This window comes from Topomyia yanbarensis, chromosome 3 (genome assembly GCF_030247195.1).
Source record: "Topomyia yanbarensis strain Yona2022 chromosome 3, ASM3024719v1, whole genome shotgun sequence".
In the NCBI taxonomy this organism is placed as follows: domain Eukaryota; kingdom Metazoa; phylum Arthropoda; class Insecta; order Diptera; family Culicidae; genus Topomyia; species Topomyia yanbarensis.
In genome coordinates, this window is record NC_080672.1 from 185,886,852 (window position 1) to 185,906,361 (window position 19,510).

Consider the following 19,510-nt stretch of genomic DNA (forward strand, 5'->3'; position numbering starts at 1 on the left):
TTGACAATGTAAAAAATATTTTGGATTAAACCGCTAGGTGACACTAGTGAGCACGCATTTTTTCTTTCAATTTCTGCATCTCAACATAAAGGCAGTTAAGACGGGTGGTATCTTCAACAAAGTTGCTTGAGAGGTCGAGAACTACCCAACAATTAGTTTAGAATACTTTCACTATGCGGCGCTAGAGAGCGCAGAAACTTTTAGGACCTGATAAATTATGATACATCTCAAGAGTGTAACTTAGAAAGATGGTGGTTTCGGCGAAGTTCTTGAGAAAATCAAGAGCTGCTCGATTATAGACAGACTGAATTGGAATGGACCCGCCAGGCGGTGCTAGTGAGCAAGCTTTTTTTTTAAATTTTATTTCTCGGGATCAGAACAATTTGGATGAGTGGTATCTTTGGAAAAATTCATCGACAGGTTGTGTTTTATCTTACTGTGATCAGATTAGTTCAGAGCTCACTCATTGCTAGAGAGAATACAACTTCTACTACGTAGTAGCTTAAGTCAAAAGTTTGATAATTCATGAAAATGGTGTTATCAGATTAACGTGGATTTCAGATACTAGGTGGCATTAGAGAGAAAAAAAATTTGTTTACGAATTTTAGCACCTCAAAATCATGACAGGTAGCTGTCTGATGATGGCAGATTGGTTTTGAATCATAATGCGTCAGAGAATGGGTTGATGAATTTATCCTCTTATCTGTTTTGAGGCTACTTCAGAAATTTAAATAAAATTAACAAGAATCAGAGTAGTAAATAATCTATTCATAATCAAGTAGCCCTTATTCTTCCTCAAAAACTTTTCCGAAAACACCATCTTTCTAATTTATTAGTCTTCTGAGATAATTCATAATGTACCATATGCTGAAAGCTTCCACGTCCACTAACACCGCATAGTGAGAGTATACCAAACTAATCGATCACTATTGGGTAGTCCTTGACCTATCAAACAATTTTGATGAAGACACCACCTTTCTAAACTGCCTTAATATTGAAATGATGAAATTGAAAAAAATACGTGCTTACTAGTGTCACCCAGAACTCCAGCTTACTCGCGTAACCTAGTGATTACCAGACTTAAAAAAAAGATCTACAATATTCTGAAAGTTTTATCCTCCTTAGCGCCGCCTGATGGGTGAGTCCTAACCTAATCTGTTCACCGTAAGGCAGAACTCGACCTGCCGATGAATATTACCAAGGACATCACCGTTGCAAATTATTATTATCGAGATACAGAATATAATATATACCTGCTCACTATCGTAACCTTGCGGGTCCATTCCAATTTAATCTATCCATGATCGAGTAGTCCTTGAGCTCTTCAAGAACTTTGCCGAAAGCGCATTCATTAGACATTTGAGATATATCACAATCTACCACATGCTGAAAGCATGAACGCTCACTAGCGCAGCATAGTGAGAGTATTCTAAACTAATCTGTTACCGTTGGGTAATCCTCGACCACATGAGAAACTTTGTTGAAGACACCACCCTTCTAAAATCTAAATTTTCTTATACATTGTCAAACAGCACTTGTCCTCCTGGAGAACTTTACCAAAAACAGCGTTTTCCTAAATTATCGGACTTTAGAAATATATCTATAATGTTGAGAAAGTTGCATTCTCATAAGCGACGCCTAGTAGGCAAGTTTAGAACTAATTTGTTTGCCTTAGGACAGAGCTCGACTTGTCTATGAATATTGCCAAAGACACCACCCTTCCAAATGATCATGATCTCGAGATACAGGATATGAAAAATAATGCTCACTAGCGCCAACTGGCGGGTCCATTCAACTTTAATCTATCCATAATCTAGTAGCCTTTGACCTCCTCAAGAAGTTTGCCGAAAACACCATCATTCTAAGTTATTAGTATTTTGAGATATATCATTATCTACTACATGCTGAAAGCTTCTACGCTCACTAGCGCCGCATAGTGAGAGTATTCTAAACTAATCTGTTACCGTTGGGCAGTCCTCGACCTCTCGAGAAACTTTGTTGAAGACACCACCCTTCTAAACTCCTTTTATATTGAGATGCAGAAATTGAAAGGAAAAAATCGTGCTCACTAGCGTCACCTAGTGGGTAAAATCGAAATTTTCTATATATTGTCAAACAGCACTTGTCCCCCTGGAGAACTTTACTAAAAACAGCGTTTTCCTAAATTATCAGACTTTAGAAATATATCTAGAATGTTAAGAAAGTTTCATTATTATTAGCGCCATCTAGTGGGTGAGTTCTAAACTAATTTGTTCTCCGTAGGACAGAGCTCGACCTGTCTATGAATATTGCCAAAGACACCACCCTTCCTAATAATCCTGATGTCGAGATACATGCTTTGAAAGAAAATGCTCACTAGCGCCGTCTGGCGGGTCCATTCCAATTTAATCTATCCATCCATAATCTAGTAGGCTTTGACCTCCTCGAGAACTCAGCCGAAAACACCATTTTTTCAAGGTATTAGACTTTTGAGATACATCATTATCTACCATATGTTGAAAGCTTCTACGCTCACTAGCGCCGCATAGTGAGAGTATTCCAAACTAATCTGTTACCGTTGGGTAGTCCTCGACCTCTCGAGCAACTTTGCTGAAGACAGTACTACTTTATCTAGTCACGATGTTGAGATATAGAATTATTTTAACATGTGGTGAATATTTGCAATAGCACTAGCGCCACCTGGTGATGTATTTGCGAGTTATACTTTTTACCATCCAGAAACTCTGGACTTCTTTTATAAATTTCCGAAGACACCACCTTTCAAAATAATCAGGGTCTTGATATATATATATTTTTTTATTCATTTCGTTTATTTGATAGGCACAAATGCGTTAGCTTGGCGGTGCCAAATGCTTTTGTTTTTACATTTTGGATATCTTAAAACTAGGAGGTTACAATGTTGAAATATTTTTTTACAAAGGAAAAGAAAGTTTACAGCTATCTTAAGACTAGAAATATGATTCAATATACAAAAGAGGGCCAAAAGATTTTTTTATGAAAAAATTTAAAACAAGGGATTCACTTTGATATACAAGAGGGGGAGTAATAGTATTTTACGAAATATTTTACGGTTATCTTAAAACTAACAATATAGTTTAGTACACAAAAGGGGGAACAAATATTTATGAGAAATTTCACAGAAATCTTAAAACTAGGGATTCAATTCTATTTACAAGATGGAGGACAAGAGTTTCAATAAAGAGTAAAAATTATAGCTATCTTAAAACTAGGAATACAGAATACTAATTTGAATTTTTTAACTAAAACTTATGCTTGGTCAAGATATTCAAAGGGTGGCTTATTTCCGCATCAGTGTAGCAGCAGTTGTATCAAGGACAGGGGAGAGACAGGGAAAGAAGAGCAAAACTTGCAACTTTCGCTCGAACGGCGGGGGGGGGGGGGGGGGGGAGGGGGATCAGCGTATCAAATTTGCGCCACACTATAGTAAGTCGTCGAGTACCGGATTGGCGGATGGTATTCTTCGGACCCGCGGGGAATCTTTCAAAAGTCATCGGACCTCGAGTCGCTCTCGCTTCAGTTTCCTTCTATGCAGGCGTAGTGGTAAGGGCGATGGCGGTTACATAGTGGCACTCTGGAGCTGATCGGTTCCACAAGGCAAGAGGAAACTCTAAAAACGAGAAATAAAAGAGAGGGGCTAAATTGGGATATTTATCGTTTTTATGAAGGTATAAATAAGGGACATATAGGGGAAATCACGAGTTGCCAGCATATCTCGGACTGGTACATTGGGTGGTCTACCTCGGGCCCGAAGGGATTCCTTTAACTGAGACCTGGCGTCACAATACCCGGCGCACACCCAGACAACGTGTTCGATGTCGTGATAGCCCTCGTCACAAGCGCACAGACTACTCTCCGCAAGCCCAATACGCCGCAAATGCGCATCCATGGTGTAGTGATTGGACATAAGTCGGGACATTACACGAATAAAATCCCGACCCACATCCATCCCCCCGAACCAAGGCTTCGTTGATACCTTTGGGATAATCGAATGTAGCCATCGTCCAAGTTCCCCATTGCTCCACGAGGTTTGCCAACTGTTGAGCGTCCTCTGACGACAAATACTAAAAAATTCGTTGAAGCAGATTGGTCTTTCGTATATGTCACCATTTAATGCGCCCACCTTTGCTAATGAGTCGGCCTTTTCATTGCCCGGGATAGAACAATGAGAGGGGACCCAAACAAAGGTAATCTGATAAGATTTTTCAGATAACGTACACAAGGACTCCTGTATCTTCCCCAGAAAATACGGTAATTGCTTTTTAGGCTTCACCGCACGAAGAGCCTCGATAGAGCTGAGGCTGTCCGAAACGATGAAGTAGTGATCTGTGGGCAGAGTGTCGATGATCCCAAGGGTGTACTGAATTGCAGCTAACTCTGCGACGTAAACTGAAGCGGGATCATTGAGCTTGAATGAAGCGGTGATAGTATTGTTGAAGATACCGAAGCCAGTGGACCCATCGAGATTTGATCCGTCAGTGTAAAACATTTTGTCGCAGTCGACTTCTCGGAATTTATTATAAAATATATTGGGGATCACCTGCGGGCGTATATGGTCCGGGATTCCACGAATCTCTTCCTTCATGGATGTGTCGAAGAATACAGTAGAATCAGAAGTATCTAGGAAACGGACACGGTTGGGATTGTACGAAGAAGGATTGATGCTCTGTGCCATGTAGTCGAAGTACAAGGACATAAAACGGGTTTGAGAATTAAGCTCGACGAGCCTCTCGAAGTTTTCAATTACCAACGGGTTCAGAATGTCGCATCGGATGAGCAATCGATATGAGAGTTCCCAAAATCGATTTTTTAGCGGAAGAACGCCCGCCAGCACTTCGAGACTCATCGTATGGGTCGAGTGCATGCAACCCAAGGCAATGCGCAAGCAATGATACTGGATTCTCTCCAGTTTGATGAAGTGTATGTTCGCAGCGGAGCGGAAACAGAAACACCCGTACTCCATCACCGACAATATCGTTGTTTGGTACAACCTGATCAGGTCTCCTGGGTGAGCACCCCACCATGTTCCAGTTATTGTTCGGAGAAAATTGATCCTTTGTTGGCATTTCTGTTTCAGATACCTAATGTGACATCCCCAGGTACCTTTAGAGTCGAACAAGACCCCGAGATATTTAAATGTGAAAACCTGGTTGATCGTTGCACCCATTAATAAAAGCTGGAGTTGCGCCGGCTCACGCTTCCTAGAAAAAACAACCAACTCAGTTTTCTCCGTGGAGAACTCAATACCCAGCTGAAGAGCCCAAGCAGACAAATTGTCCAAGGTATTTTGTAATGGTCCTTGCAAGTCGGCAGCTTTGGGCCCTGTAACAGAGACCACCCCGTCGTCTGCAAGTTGCCTTAGCGTGCATGAATTGGCAAGACAATCGTCAATGTCATTCACGTAGAAATTGTAGAGCAGGGGACTTAGACATGAGCCCTGGGGAAGACCCATGTAGCTAAATCGCGATGTTGTTAAATCGCCATGCGAAAAATTCATGTGCTTTTCAGACAACAGGTTTAGCAAAAAGTTATTTAAAATTGGTGAAAGACCATGCTGGTGCAGCTTCTCTGACAGAATGTTGATAGAAACTGAGTCAAAAGCCCCCTTAATATCCAAGAAGACTGATGCCATCTGCTCTTTGTTGGCATAGGCCATTTGGATTTCTGTAGAAAGCAACGCAAGGCAATCGTTCGTCCCTTTGCCTTTGCGGAAGCCAAATTGTGTATCTGACAGTAAGCCATTTGCTTCAACCCAATTGTCGAGGCGAAACATGATCATTTTCTCGAACAACTTTCGAATACAGGACAGCATTGCAATCGGCCGATACGAGTTGTGGTCGGAGGCTGGTTTTCCTGGTTTTTGGATGGCGATGACCTTCACTTGCCTCCATTCATAAGGGACAATGTTACCCTCAAGAAACTTGTTAAATAAATTCAACAGGCGCCTTTTTGCAGTGTCAGGCAGATTCTTCAGCAAGTTGAATTTGATTCTGTCTAACCCTGGGGCGTTATTGTTGCACGATAAGAGAGCAAGTGAGAACTCCACCATCGAAAACGGTGTTTCGTTCGCGGTATCGTGAGAAGACGCGGCGCGGTACGTTTTCTGTACCGGGACAGAGTCCGGACAGATCTTCTTGGCGAAAGCGAATATCCAACGGTTTGAATATTCCACGTTCTCGTTGGTACTATTATGATGACGCATACGTCGAGCCGTACCCCAAAGAGTGCTCATCGCTGTTTCTCTCGTTAACCCGTCGACGAACCGGCGCCAATAACTGCGTTTTTTGGCTTTCATTAGACTCTTCATTCGCCTTTCTAACGACGCGTACTGTTGATAGCTAGCGGGCAACCCGTCTTCCCGGAAGGCCGTATATGCAGTGGACTTTTCCGCGTACAGCTCTGAGCACTCTTTATCGCACCACAGGGTGGGAGACCGTCCATGGGTATTCGCGCTGGGTACTGGTTTAGTCTGAGCTTGATTCGCACTGTCGAGAATCAAGCCAGCCAAAAACCTGTACTCTTCCTCCGGAGGAAGTTCTTGAGTTCATCGATTTTAACGGATATCGTGGTCGCGTAACTCTTCCAATCAATGTTCCGTGTGAGGTCATACGATACATTGATTGTTTCGGATGGTCTTGAACCGTTAGCAATTGAAATCACGATAGGCAAATGATCGCTACCGTGGGGATCAGGGATCACCTTCCACATGCAATCTAACTGTAGCGATGTCGAGCAAAGCGATAAATCCAACGCGCTTGCGCGTGCTGGTGGTGTAGGAATCCGCGTCATTTCTCCCGTGTTTAAGATGGTCATGTTGAAATTATCGCAAAGATCTTGGATTAATGTTGATCTATTATCATCATGAAGACAGCCCCATACCGTACCGTGCGAGTTAAAGTCTCCCAGAACTAGCCGCGGTGCCGGTAAGGATTCCGTGATATTACAAAGCGTTCGGTGCCCTACCGAGGCTCTAGGAGGAATGTAGATGGAAGCAATGCAAAGGTCTTTACCTTTGATTAAAACTTGACAAGCGACAATTTCAATGCCTGGTGTCGAAGGGAGGTTAATTCGGTTGAAAGAATAGCACTTTTTGATCCCCAAAAGTACTCCTCCATAGGGGTTTTCTCGATCCAGACGAATTATATTAAAGTCGTGGAAGTTGAGATTTATATCGGAAGTTAACCAAGTTTCACATAATGCGAAAGCATCACATTTTAAACTATTTAGTAAAAATTTAAAGGAATCGATTTTCGGGAGGATACTTCTGCTGTTCCACTGTAGAACAGTGATCGAATCGGTGACCTCGTTCGATGACTTAGCCATCGAAGGATACGATCGCTGCAAGGAGGGGCCATTTAGTAGTCAACTGCTTCAAAAATGTTTGCACTATAGGGAGAAAACGTATCAGAAGGCTTTTAAGAGGATCAGTAACATTGAAAGCTGTGAAAATTAAGTCCACTATGTCAGAAAATTTCATTAGTCCGCTACTGGACTGAGTATCTGTTTGAAAAAAGGGGACACTTGGGGTTTTGGATGTCCCTGGAAGTGGTGGGTACTCCTTGTTAGAATTAATATTTCCAAGTCCTGGAGCAAATTGCTTCGGCTTTTGTGCATCACTTCCGTTGGATTTATTGGTTGTAGATGGCGCACTCTGAGTGGACGACACCTTGGCACCCTTACGAGGCAATGTAAGGGAGGCTGGATTTCTCCTCTTCCTGGATTCCCCTGGGTTAACCAAAGAAAGGGTCGTCAGATTCTTGCTCAATGTTAGCCAAACCAGCATAGGGATTTTCGGACAGGACAGATGGCGAAGCATTCTTTAGCATTTCTGCATAAGAACGCCTTGAGCGTTCCTTAAGGGAGCGCTTAATTTTATCCCCGCGCTGCTTGTACGCAGGGCATGATTTAAGAGCATGTGAAGGGCCCCCGCAGCAAATACACTTTTCAGTTTCTTTGTCGCAAGAGTCATCCTCATGCTTTCCTTCGCATTTGCCGCATCGTTTCTTATTTCCACAATATGTGGCTGTGTGGCCCAACTGCTTGCAATTGCTGCAGCTCATGACCCGCGGTACAAACAGGCGAACTGGTAGGCGAACCCTGTCAAGGAGGATGTAGTTGGGAAGAGAGGACCCGGCGAATGTCACCCGAAGCGAGCCTGATAGAGAGTAGGTAGTCTTACCTCCCTCGGTGTTTGCGGTATACAATTGTTTGCATTCCAAGATCTTAATCTGTTGTTAACACGTATCTTGTTTGCCCGAACACGTGTTATCTGAGTTACGGCCGGGTAATTAGCAGTCAGATCTCGAGAAAGTTTTAATATATTAACCGGTTTCTCTCCGGTCCGAAAATATACCACCCATGGCTCAGAGGAACCTTCTGGGTACTGCTTTATACGGGGAGCAATGCGAGTGTTAGGGGGATCAGGGACTTCCATGATTACATCAGATGGTATTTCGCCCTCGGCCATTTAAGCACGAGGGCAGAGCGTTATATAAACGGGAATGTGTCTTATTATTTGATTTGAGTAAAGTAGGGAAAAGGAAAGAAAGCAAACGAGGAAAAAAAATAAAGCAAAACTTATCTACAAACAACGTCGATTGTTCCGCACCAGCGAAAACAATGTACTGGATTTACTGTCGGCACCAGCAGAACGGCAGCTAACGAACGAACAAAGGATGACCTTGATTCACTAAAATTTACACACCGAACACCACTGTGAAATATAACGATCCGTTCCGTTCAAAGGTTGGGAGACGTATGTCTTGATATATTTGACATTGAATCCATTTGATGACAGTCGAATTTACGACGAGAATTTCGATTTATTTACTCTTTCTTCATAGCACCCCTGGCGGCATAGTTCACACCTAATTGGATACCCAATTACTCTAAGTTGTAGGCCCAATTGAGTACAACAACTTTGCCAAAGAAAGTATGGCGCTACATGTTGAAATAATCGGCCACAGCCTCAATTAGTCGAAATCCCATAAGCTATGGGTATCCTACAACGCGGATTCCTTTTTTTCCTCGCGGATTTACAAATAAACTGATTCAATCATCATGTAGGTTTGTCGTGCACTTCTTTGAAAATACTATAAATGCTTTTAAAATTTTATCATTGGCTTGCCTGTAACACCCGTTTTTTGTGCGAATTTTTATACCGCACCTGTATTAGTGTGATTAATAAAGACCACGTCTTAGCCCCTCTAATAAAACGCTCAAAAAGCTTTATTTTTTGTTAATTGTAGAAGACCATGTCTCTTCCCGAGCAGAAGAAAATGACTGCGGAATACTAAATTTAGTTATCAATACCAACGACTGTTTACCGCAATATGGTATTAATGAGCTCTACATAAGAGGTAAAATGCCAAAAAAATAACACAGACATGTTCTACAAATAACTATTTGATAATGCAACGAGTTATTATAATACCTGAAAAATAATAAAACATTTTTCAACCATCCAATAATAAAATTCACTCTATGGAGGTATTCAATAAGGTATTGGTTTGGTATTTGTGAAAATAACTGGAATACATAAATAATACTAAAATAAAGTATTATAACTCATTGAGGTATTAAGCAGGTATTGAAAAATGTTTCTTCAATACCTGCTCAATGCCTCAATGAGGTATAATAATCAATTAATACTAAGTTTTGGTATGAATACCAAAAAATAGTATGCTCGGATTATTGCCCAGTTATTTTCTCCTGGTCGGGTTAGGGCACGCATCTGCTCTCATGGCATAATCACTGATTTCAAAATACCCCTTTTTCAAAACAACTTTAATGATCAATTCAATAATTACTCATCTGTCAAGCGTTCTGTCAGATCATTTATGTGTTGCATACCATTTTTAAAATATATTACTAATATTCTTTAACCCTCAGAAAGGCAAGTGGTCTCAGAGGCACGGCTGGTTACAATAATGGTTACAATAATTATTCTCTAACTTGAATAAACTTGTAATTGACTTGTAAACTTGAAATGATGGAGCTTTTTCGGGCTTTCAATTCTCTCGCTGATAGCAAGCCCAGGTGGTAATACCGCACCTGTACTATTTGATTTTTTCCTCTGTTGTGGCACTCAGAATTGCGTCCAATTTTCTTCAATACCTAAAACAAAGTGTAACAAACATTTAAAAATACTCCACCCGTCTTAACTGCCTTTATGTTGAGATGCAGAAATTGAAAGAAAAAATGCGTGCTCACTAGTGTCACCTAGCGGTTTAATCCAAAATATTTTTTACATTGTCAAACAGCACTTGTCTTCCTGGAGAACTTTATCAAAAACAGCGTTTTCCTAAATTATCGGACTTTAGAAATATATCTATAATGTTAAGAAAGTTGCATTCTCATTAGCGACGCCTAGTGGGCAAGTTTAGAACTAATTTGTTTGCCTTAGGACAGAGCTCGACCTGTCTATGAATATTGCCAAAGACACCACCCTTCCAAATGATCATGATCTCGAGATACAGGATATGAAAAATAATGCTCACTAGCGCCAACTGGCGGGTCCATTCAACTTTAATCTATCCATAATCTAGTAGCCTTTGACCTCCTCAAGAAGTTTGCCGAAAACACCATCATTCTAAGTTATTAGTATTTTGAGATATATCATTATCTACTACATGCTGAAAGCTTCTACGCTCACTAGCGCCGCATAGTGAGAGTATTCTAAACTAATCTGTTACCGTTGGGTAGTCCTCGACCTCTCGAGAAACTTTGTTGAAGACACCACCCTTCTAAACTCCCTTTATATTGAGATGCAGAAATTGAAAGGAAAAATTCGTGCTCACTAGCGTCACCTAGTGGGTATAATCGAAATTTTTCTATACATTGTCAAACAACACTTGTCCCTCTGGAAAACTTTACCAAAAAACAGCGTATTCCTCAATTATCAGACTTTAGAAATGTATCCATAATGTTAAGAAAGTTTCATTCTCATTAGCGCCATCTAGTGGGCGAGTTCTGAACTAATTTGTTCGCCGTAGGACAGAGCTCGACCTGCCTATGAATATTGCCAAAGACACCACCCTTCCAAATGATCATGATCTCGAGATATATGCTTTGAAAGAAAATGCTCACTCGTGCCGCCTGACGGGTCCATTCAACTATAATCTATTCATAATCTAGTAGGCTTTGACCTTCATTATTATTAGCGCCATCTAGTGGGTGAGTTCTAAACTAATTTGTTCTCCGTAGGACAGAGCTCGACCTGCCTATGAATATTGCCAAAGACACCACCCTTCCAAATGATCATGATGTCGAGATACATGCTTTGATAGAAAATGCTCACTAGCGCCGTCTGGCGGGTCCATTCCAATTTAATCTATCCATAATCTAGTAGCCTTTAACCTTCTCGAGAACTCAGCCGAAAACACCATTTTTTCAAGTTATTAGACTTTTGAGATACATCATAATCTACCATATGTTGAAAGCTTCTACGCTCACTAGCGGGTGTAGGGAGTGAATGTATAGTGAGAGTATTCCAAACTAATCTGTTACCGTTGGGTAGTCCTCGACCTCTCGAGCAACTTTGCTGAAGACAGTACTACTTTATCTAGTCACGATGTTGAGATATAGAATTATTTTAACATGTGGTGAATATTTGCATTAGCACTAGCGCCACCTGGTGGGGTAATTTCGAGTTATACTTTTTACCATGCAGAAACTCTGGACTTCTTTTATAAATTTCCGAAGACACCATCTTTCAAAATAATCAGGGTCTTGATATATTTGACATTGAATCCATTTGATGACAGTCGAATTTACGACGAGAATTTCGATTTATTTACTCTTTCTTCATAGCACCCCTGGCGGCATAGTTCTCACCTAATTGGATACCCAATTACTCTAAGTTGTAGGCCCAAATGAGTACAACAACTTTGCCAAAGAAAGTATGGCGCTACATGTTGAAATAATCGGCCACAGCCTCAATTAGTCGAAATCCCATAAGCGATGGGTATCTTACAACGCGGATTCCTTTTTTTTCCTCGCGGATTTACAAATAAACTGATTCAATCATCATGTAGGTTTGTCGTGCACTTCTTTGAAAATACTATAAATGCTTTTAAAATTTTATCATTGGCTTGCCTGTAACACCCGTTTCTTGTGCGAATTTTTATACCGTAGGGGAATTGTGGGAAAAACCGACACTGTGGGTAAAACCGACACCCCACAACTTTTCCTAGAAATCAAATTTTTATTCATTTCATAATGATACAATATTATTGGTACGTTTATTTAGAGCATTTGAAGAAAAATTGGATTTACGTTAGTGCGCCGAATGTCATAAAAATTAACAAAACATTCTACAGCAGCGTTCATACTCGTCTGGATGCAAAATTTCGTTGGTAGATTTTAAGGTTTTAACCGAACGAAAGCTTTTCAAATCACCCCATTTTTCAGTACCTATTATTATTGGCCTGTCCTATGATCAACTAGGTGCATTGAAGACGAGTTTGAAAAATTCAATATTTTTAATAGCTTTTATAAAAAAATGTGCGCTGTTGGGGTAAAACCGACACCCTATGGTTAGGGTAAAACCGACACCCTGTTAAGATGATTGTGTATAGTTGCGATTCATTTCAAAATACTGGGGATCTTTGTGACACTTCAATTAGCCTATTAGAACACTATAGTATTAGCAGAAATACACAGAAATACTTTTATTGTGTTTATTTCTTGTAAGTCTCTTTAAAAATCAAAAATTGGAATTTTTGCTTATCTGATTCTAACGAAGCTTTTGCTATTTCTGCAAAAAGGTCATCAAACCGAATTTATAGTGTTCTCTTGGTTTGTCATAGACGAATTTTATCACAATGAGACAATGATCTTATGTATACTCCAATAGATCGTTGATGATCAGAGTCCGAAAAATCAAATCTGAAAAAGATAGTTTTACTAAGAAGTGTGTGTGTCACTTATAAGTGAATGAATCCAATTAGCAGAACGTAGAACACCTGAAAATCTTCTCTTATGAAATAAAATGACACTGGAGGTTACAATGATGTGCGCAAGGATTATTTGGAAATACTCATATCTATAAATAATCCTATAGCATAAAATACTCTTATTTATAGTACTACGCTTTCGAACTTTCTTCCCCTCACTACATGATGAAGCAATAAAAAGCACATATTTGCATCATACATACTCACACTTTATTAATCACGCATATATCTCATGTTTAATAAAGATAAAGATTTTAATAAAGTGGAGAGAAAATAAATTAAAGGGGGTGTCGATCTTACCCCTATGGGGTGTCGGTTTTACCCGCAGTGCTTACAAAAAGTCACTTTGTTTTCCAAGTTTTACAACCAATATTTTTTAATGAAATTAATTTTTTGAAGCGCTGAAAAAATTAAGTCTTGTTAAGAATTTTCTGATGAAGAATTCTGCTTAAAAATTATAATTTTATTGGTTTTGTGGCAACTTAGAAAAAGTGTTAAGTTTAAGGTGTCGGTTTTAACCATAATTCCCCTACCTGTATTAGTGTGATTAATAAAGACCACGTCTTAGCCCCTCTAATAAATCGCTCAAAAAGCTTTATTTTTTTGTTAATTGTAGAAGACCATGTCTCTTAGGGCACGCATATGCTCTCATGGCATAATCACTGATACACTGATTTCAAAATATCCCTTTTTCAAAACAACTTTAATGATCAATTCAATAATTACTCTTCTGTCAAGCGTTTTGTCAGATCATTTAGGGTGATGAGCCTATTTTCACCATACTATGCAACGTGCCTCACTAATTCGGTAATTTCTTGCCTTACAATCAATGGAATGCGTAAAAATTGACATCAACCGCTTTGCTTCGTTGTTAAGAACCAATATAATAACACAAATGCGTTGAAAACAGTAAAATTCTCGTGTTTGAGCGCAATGAAAACTCGAATCGAGTGGCCCTATTGTTGCACTACCATTTGACTCAATGCGCTGAACAAAGATGGCAGACACTGCTCTAACCAACGGCTTCAAATGAGTAGGGTGATAATAGAAACATGGCGCGAATAGGCTCATCACCCTATGTGTTGCATACCATTTTTAAAATATATTACTAATATTCTTTAACCCTCAGAAAGGCAAGTGGTCTCAGAGGCACGGCTGGTTACAATAATGGTTACAATAATTGTTCTCTAACTTGAATAAACTTGTAATTAAGAACAGAAATGATGGAGCTTTTTCGGGCTTTCAATTCTCTCGCTGATAGAAAACCCAGGTGGTAATACCGCACCTGTATTATTTGATTTTTTCCTCTGTTGTGGCAATCAGAATTGCGTCCAATTTTCTTCAATACCTAAAACAAAGTGTAACAAACATTTAAAAATACTCGTCCAAACTAAATATTGTGTGGTTGCGAAAATTTCTTGTCCGAAAAATTTGGAGTGCGGTGCAGATCGACCCATTATGGCGCTTTCTGACACTGCAGCTCTCCGGATAAGTTATCTACGTTTATTTATTTGTTCAATACATCAACAGGCATATCAAAGCCCCAATAATGTTGGCCTTAATACTAATCTAATTTCTAGTAATCAAGTACACAAAAACAATAGCCATACAATAATTAAAAACAAATAAAAAGGTCAAGTGTTGTTAGCTAATTGATTAAATAGTCTGGCCAAACGTATACGCAGAGTTTGTCTAGAAACGTTGAAATCAAATGCCGTAGCTGCCTGGTTAAAAATTCGTTGCAGATCAGTGATGGCCCCATACATACTATAGTTAGTGCGTCGGAATGGTAATCTAACCATAATGGTGTTGCGTAGTGTTCGAGGAGCGACGTTTTTGTTGATTTGGTCCAGAATAGCTGGGGCATCTACACGATCTTGCAGGGTGTCAGCGATGAACAAGGCTCTTGCAGTATTCCTTCGAACATGTAGGGGCTCTAGTTGAATTAGCTGACACCGGTTTTCATAGCGAGGTAGTCGGGAAGGATCTCTCCACGGCAATCTACGAAGTGGGAAACGTAAAAAGCGACGCTGAACGGACTCTATTCTCTCAACGCCATTATTGTAGTTTGGACTCCAAACTTCAGAGCAATATTCTAGAATCTATCGCGATAAAGAACAGTATAGCGATTTGAGAAATAGATATCCGTAAAGTTTTTGGCTATTCTGAAGATGCATTCCTGTGCTCGAGATGCTTTACCAACTGCATAGGAGACGTGTTGTTTAAACGTAAGTTGAGGATCGAGAATCACTCCCAGATCTTTAACCTGACTGACGCGTTCAATGTCTTTTTTTTTTATTTCAATTATAGAGGTTTTAACCTTAAGGTCATTCGCCTCTTCGGGTTAGAAAAATCTCTTAGGAAATTTTTTTAACCCTATGTGCGGGGTCGGGACTCGAACCCAGGTGCGCTGCGTACAAGGCAATCGATTTACCAATACGCTACGCCCACGCCCACTTTCTAGTAAACGGCAGTTAAAATGAATCGAATCCTTTTTTCCGTGAAAACGATATTACCGAACACTTCTTCAAGTTCTCGCACATACGGTTCGTGTTACACCAATCAGCAAATACATCAAGCGGAGTGGAGAAATCTGCAATCTTCAATTGAACGAATTAGGCGGAATATCTTGAGGTCATCTGCGAAGGACAATCGTGGAGTCTTCAGAACTAGATGTACATCATTGAAGTATAGCAGAAACATAAACGGTCCCAAGTGGCTTCCTTGAGGCATTCCTGACGTAGAAATGAAGGTGGGGGCCTGACAATCTCCTGTGAAAACCGCTATCTCTCGGTCTGTGAGGTAGGATCGAAACAACTGCAAAACACTAACATTTATTCCAAATCTCTCCATTTTTGCGCAGGCTAGACGCTGTTGACCGCCCGGACGTGAAGCCGTGTTGATCGTCACTTAGGTACTGCTTACAATGAGCCTGAAGAGGTTCCATAATCACCAGCTCGAACAACTTCGAAACTGCACTCAATGAAGTTATTCCACGGTAATTATTGACGTCTCGCTTATTACCCTTCTTGTGGACTGGGAACATGTTCGCGTATTTCCAGCAAGACGGGAAAACTTCTCTAGCAACACAGATAAAAAAATTCATGTAAAATTATGCTAAATATACTGCACATAAAGGGAACGCGACTAATAGTGTAAAATTATGCGAGTGATTAATTTTACATTGGTCACAAATCGTACTATAAATACCTTACGTATGTATTGGTGACGATAACGACATAAAAAAATCCGTTAAATAATACTACCAAGACTTGAACCGACAATCATTGACTCACCAGAGACACCCCCTTATGGACTAGGCTAAAGCGACACATAACAACGTGACTGCAAAGTGGCGTACATAAGCTTCGCTTGAGCGTGGACGATCCAAACACATTGAGTTGCGGCTCGTGCATGTGTGTGTATGACGCAGTTAGTTTTTCTCTCTGCTGAACACCGTTTCGTATAAACTCGTGTAAAAATAAGATATTTTACCTGTAAGTTGAATGAATAGCGCGCAGGTCTCGAGCAGAATAATGTAAATTTCCATAGGAACATACAGATTTGCACGATTTTCAGGGGTCATTTTATGTGTATGATATATAGCGTAAATTTATTCGTGAAACATAATTACACGAATAGTTTTTCTGCGATTTCATGAAATACGCTTAAGTTAATTTTCATTTTTTTTGCTGTGAATAGATGCTCGAAGAATATGAAGAAGCGGAGTAATCAAAGCTTCAATGTGCCTTACGTTACTACATCATAGAAAACACTCAACATACCTTGATCCCTCCGTGATAAGTAGGGAAACTTTTATAATTCGCAGTTCCGTGAAAAATACCACAGGAACCGGAATTTCCTGTCCGGAAGTTTTTCGTAAATACATGTTTGTTTACATGCACTTCGGCAACACTATGGCATACGCAAAGATTCGTGTGCACTGTTTGAAATTGGTTGAAATGAGGTCAAAATTGAACATCCAACATTTCGAATGCCAAATATTACATTATAGTCAAGAGTGCATATGAGATAAATTATAGAGAGTAGGTTTTATTTCGAAAAAACAATGTAGGTAAGAATTCTCTCATTTCCATGAAATAAAATTATGAACACATGCCAGTATAATTGACCATTTGTCTTCGATCGTTTCTTACAGTGTGAAAAATTTTTGCACAAAATCAAATCCCATGGCCAGCTAGCTATAGATGCGATTGTTTGTTGATGAAAATGACATGACTTCCCTTGGCGTCAAGCTCGATGTCTAGGAGGCAAATTGAAAAGGGTTTATATCAACTTTAGAGAATTGATGCGGTGGAAAACGAAGAAATGTTGAAGTTGACTTTTCTAATTCAACTAAAGCCCAATGTTGAGTAGACTAAATGAGCACTAACAGTAATATAAAACGGCAAGCACGAGTAATAGGCACCTTTTATATCTTTTCTGGAAAACTGCGCGTAACAAGCATTATGGACTACAGTGCTTCCTCGCAGTGCACCTTCGACGATTTTTTCCGTATACTTTATGGATTGTGTGCATGAGCATTGTGTACGATTATGCTCCTCTGTCGTATGGTTGACAGAAGAAACGTCATAACCAGTAAGTTTAGATATGATTAGGCTGACCAACTCTGACGAAAAACTCCATGCGAACTGTTTGTCTGAGCGAAGTGAACGATCACACTTCGTTGCGGTATGGTGTACGGATTTTTCCGTCAGAGTTGCTCAACTTAACCTATGATGTATCTACTGGGAAAATAATTGTCGTTTGCAGAAACCCTACAGAAGTCGCGTAGTGCACTGAGTACACAGGGTTCTGAAATCCAGGTGAAATAAGCCTTCCTATTCCCTTTAAAAATAAACGGTGCCGAATTATTTCGTGAGGAAAACAAAACATTTTGTACTACGGTTGACGCTGGGTATTTCGTGAGGCAAACAAACAAAAATTCTTTAGCGATACATTACATCTGTGGAGATTCATGTGGTTGCAAATATATACAATGACGCGTCAGCTGGAGGGATATTGAAGAAAGCTTTTCTCTTGAATTCATAAGCCACTTAGCAAGCTTCGATAATAATGCATTTTTGTTTCTAAAATTCAATGCGGTACGAGACGATTTTCACAGACTTCGATCTATCCCAGGCGTACCGCGATTTATGCTTATTGAATGAAAGAGAATCGAATAGAACAGGGGACTTTTAATTGCAAGAGATTAGCAAATCTAGTTCCAAATGAAATTCAATTTAGTTCCTTTATACGATTTTTCATGCAACTGGCCAGTATTATTCCAGATGAATCTGTTATTTACCAGCAAGCTTCCGTGTTGATCGGTCGATACATCTCGAACGCGTTAATATCGAAAGTTTGCTCACGAACTATACTATACGGTTTATTTTTTCTACTCTCATTGGTGCTTTCAAACACAGACGCAATGGACGCGAGTGTGTTTCTCTGTGATGCGGGAAAATACATTTCGCGCGGACTATTCACAGTTTCAGAAACACCTTTCCCATGATGTGATCCTAAAGTTCATTGGGAAAGTACCCGGTCTCACGCGCGAAAACGTGCTTCAGATTCAGCCAAGCAGGAGGCTGGTATGTACCATCGTAAAGGTCAACAGCCTTACCTTGGCTGAGAAAATCGTGGAAGAACACGATAGCAAACACGAGTTCGTTTTCGATGGCAAATCGTACAAACTGCGGATAACCATGGAGGACGGAGCTGTGGAGGTGCAAATCTTCGACCTTCCCGAAGACATGACCAGTGAACAAATCGCTGTCTTCCTCGCCGAGTATGGTGAGTTTCTCAATGTTCGTGACCTCCTGTGGGATAATCGCTACGGTGCCTTTGAAGGCGTGAAGACTGGTGTTCGTGTTGCTCGGATGGTGGTGAGGAAGAACACTCGTCACGATCCAGGGGGAAGATACCGCGGTTGTTTACAAGGGGCAGCGGCAAACCTGCCTACACTGCCGCGAATTTGCACACATCGGCATCCCATGTGTGCAAAACAAAAAACTGCTCGTGCAGAAATTGACAGCCGACCTATCGCATGCAAATGTCACGAAAATGTCAGCCCAACAAAAAGGACCGGCAAAACCGAACAAGCCGAAGCTGGCCGACACACAACTACCGTCGGGGTCGAATCCCTTGGCACGAGACTCGGGTCCACTTGTACAACCGCGTGAACCTATCGAGACACGGTCTGTAGTTACCCAGCAGAAAAATATAATGGCTCCCCACGCCGCGCCAGTAGCGACTCAACAGAAAACTTCAGCTGCGTCCACAGATAACCAACCGTCGACCGTAAACCCATTCGGCAACGTCGGCCTACAACGCAAAACTGATGGCAATGAAACAGACAGCTCACAAACATTTCAAGCTTCAGCTGCTAGCCGACGCTCACGAAGGCTACCGCCGGGGAAAAAGATGCGGCATGGTGACGAAGACCTCACCATCACCGAACACGGACGCGTCCAGATTTCCGATGAAGAGATGTAAGCAATGGAGGACTACATCAGCTGCAATATTGGAACTAT

The 19,510-nt window shown here is 40.6% G+C and overlaps 1 protein-coding gene across 20 annotated transcripts in view; it reads left to right on the forward strand.

Annotated features, from left to right (window-relative positions):
* LOC131691078 (metabotropic glutamate receptor 8) overlaps nucleotides 1–19,510 on the forward strand; it is a 1,433,400-nt gene that overhangs the window by 28,200 nt on the left and 1,385,690 nt on the right. Inside the window, exon 1 of one of the 20 annotated variants that reach the window (XM_058977254.1) lies at nucleotides 15,849–15,972. The exons of the other annotated variants lie outside the window; for them this stretch is intronic. The gene's annotated coding sequence lies outside the window, so the exon portion shown is untranslated. Of the gene's footprint in view, nucleotides 1–15,848; nucleotides 15,973–19,510 lie in introns of those variants that run through there. 20 annotated transcript variants of the gene reach the window in all.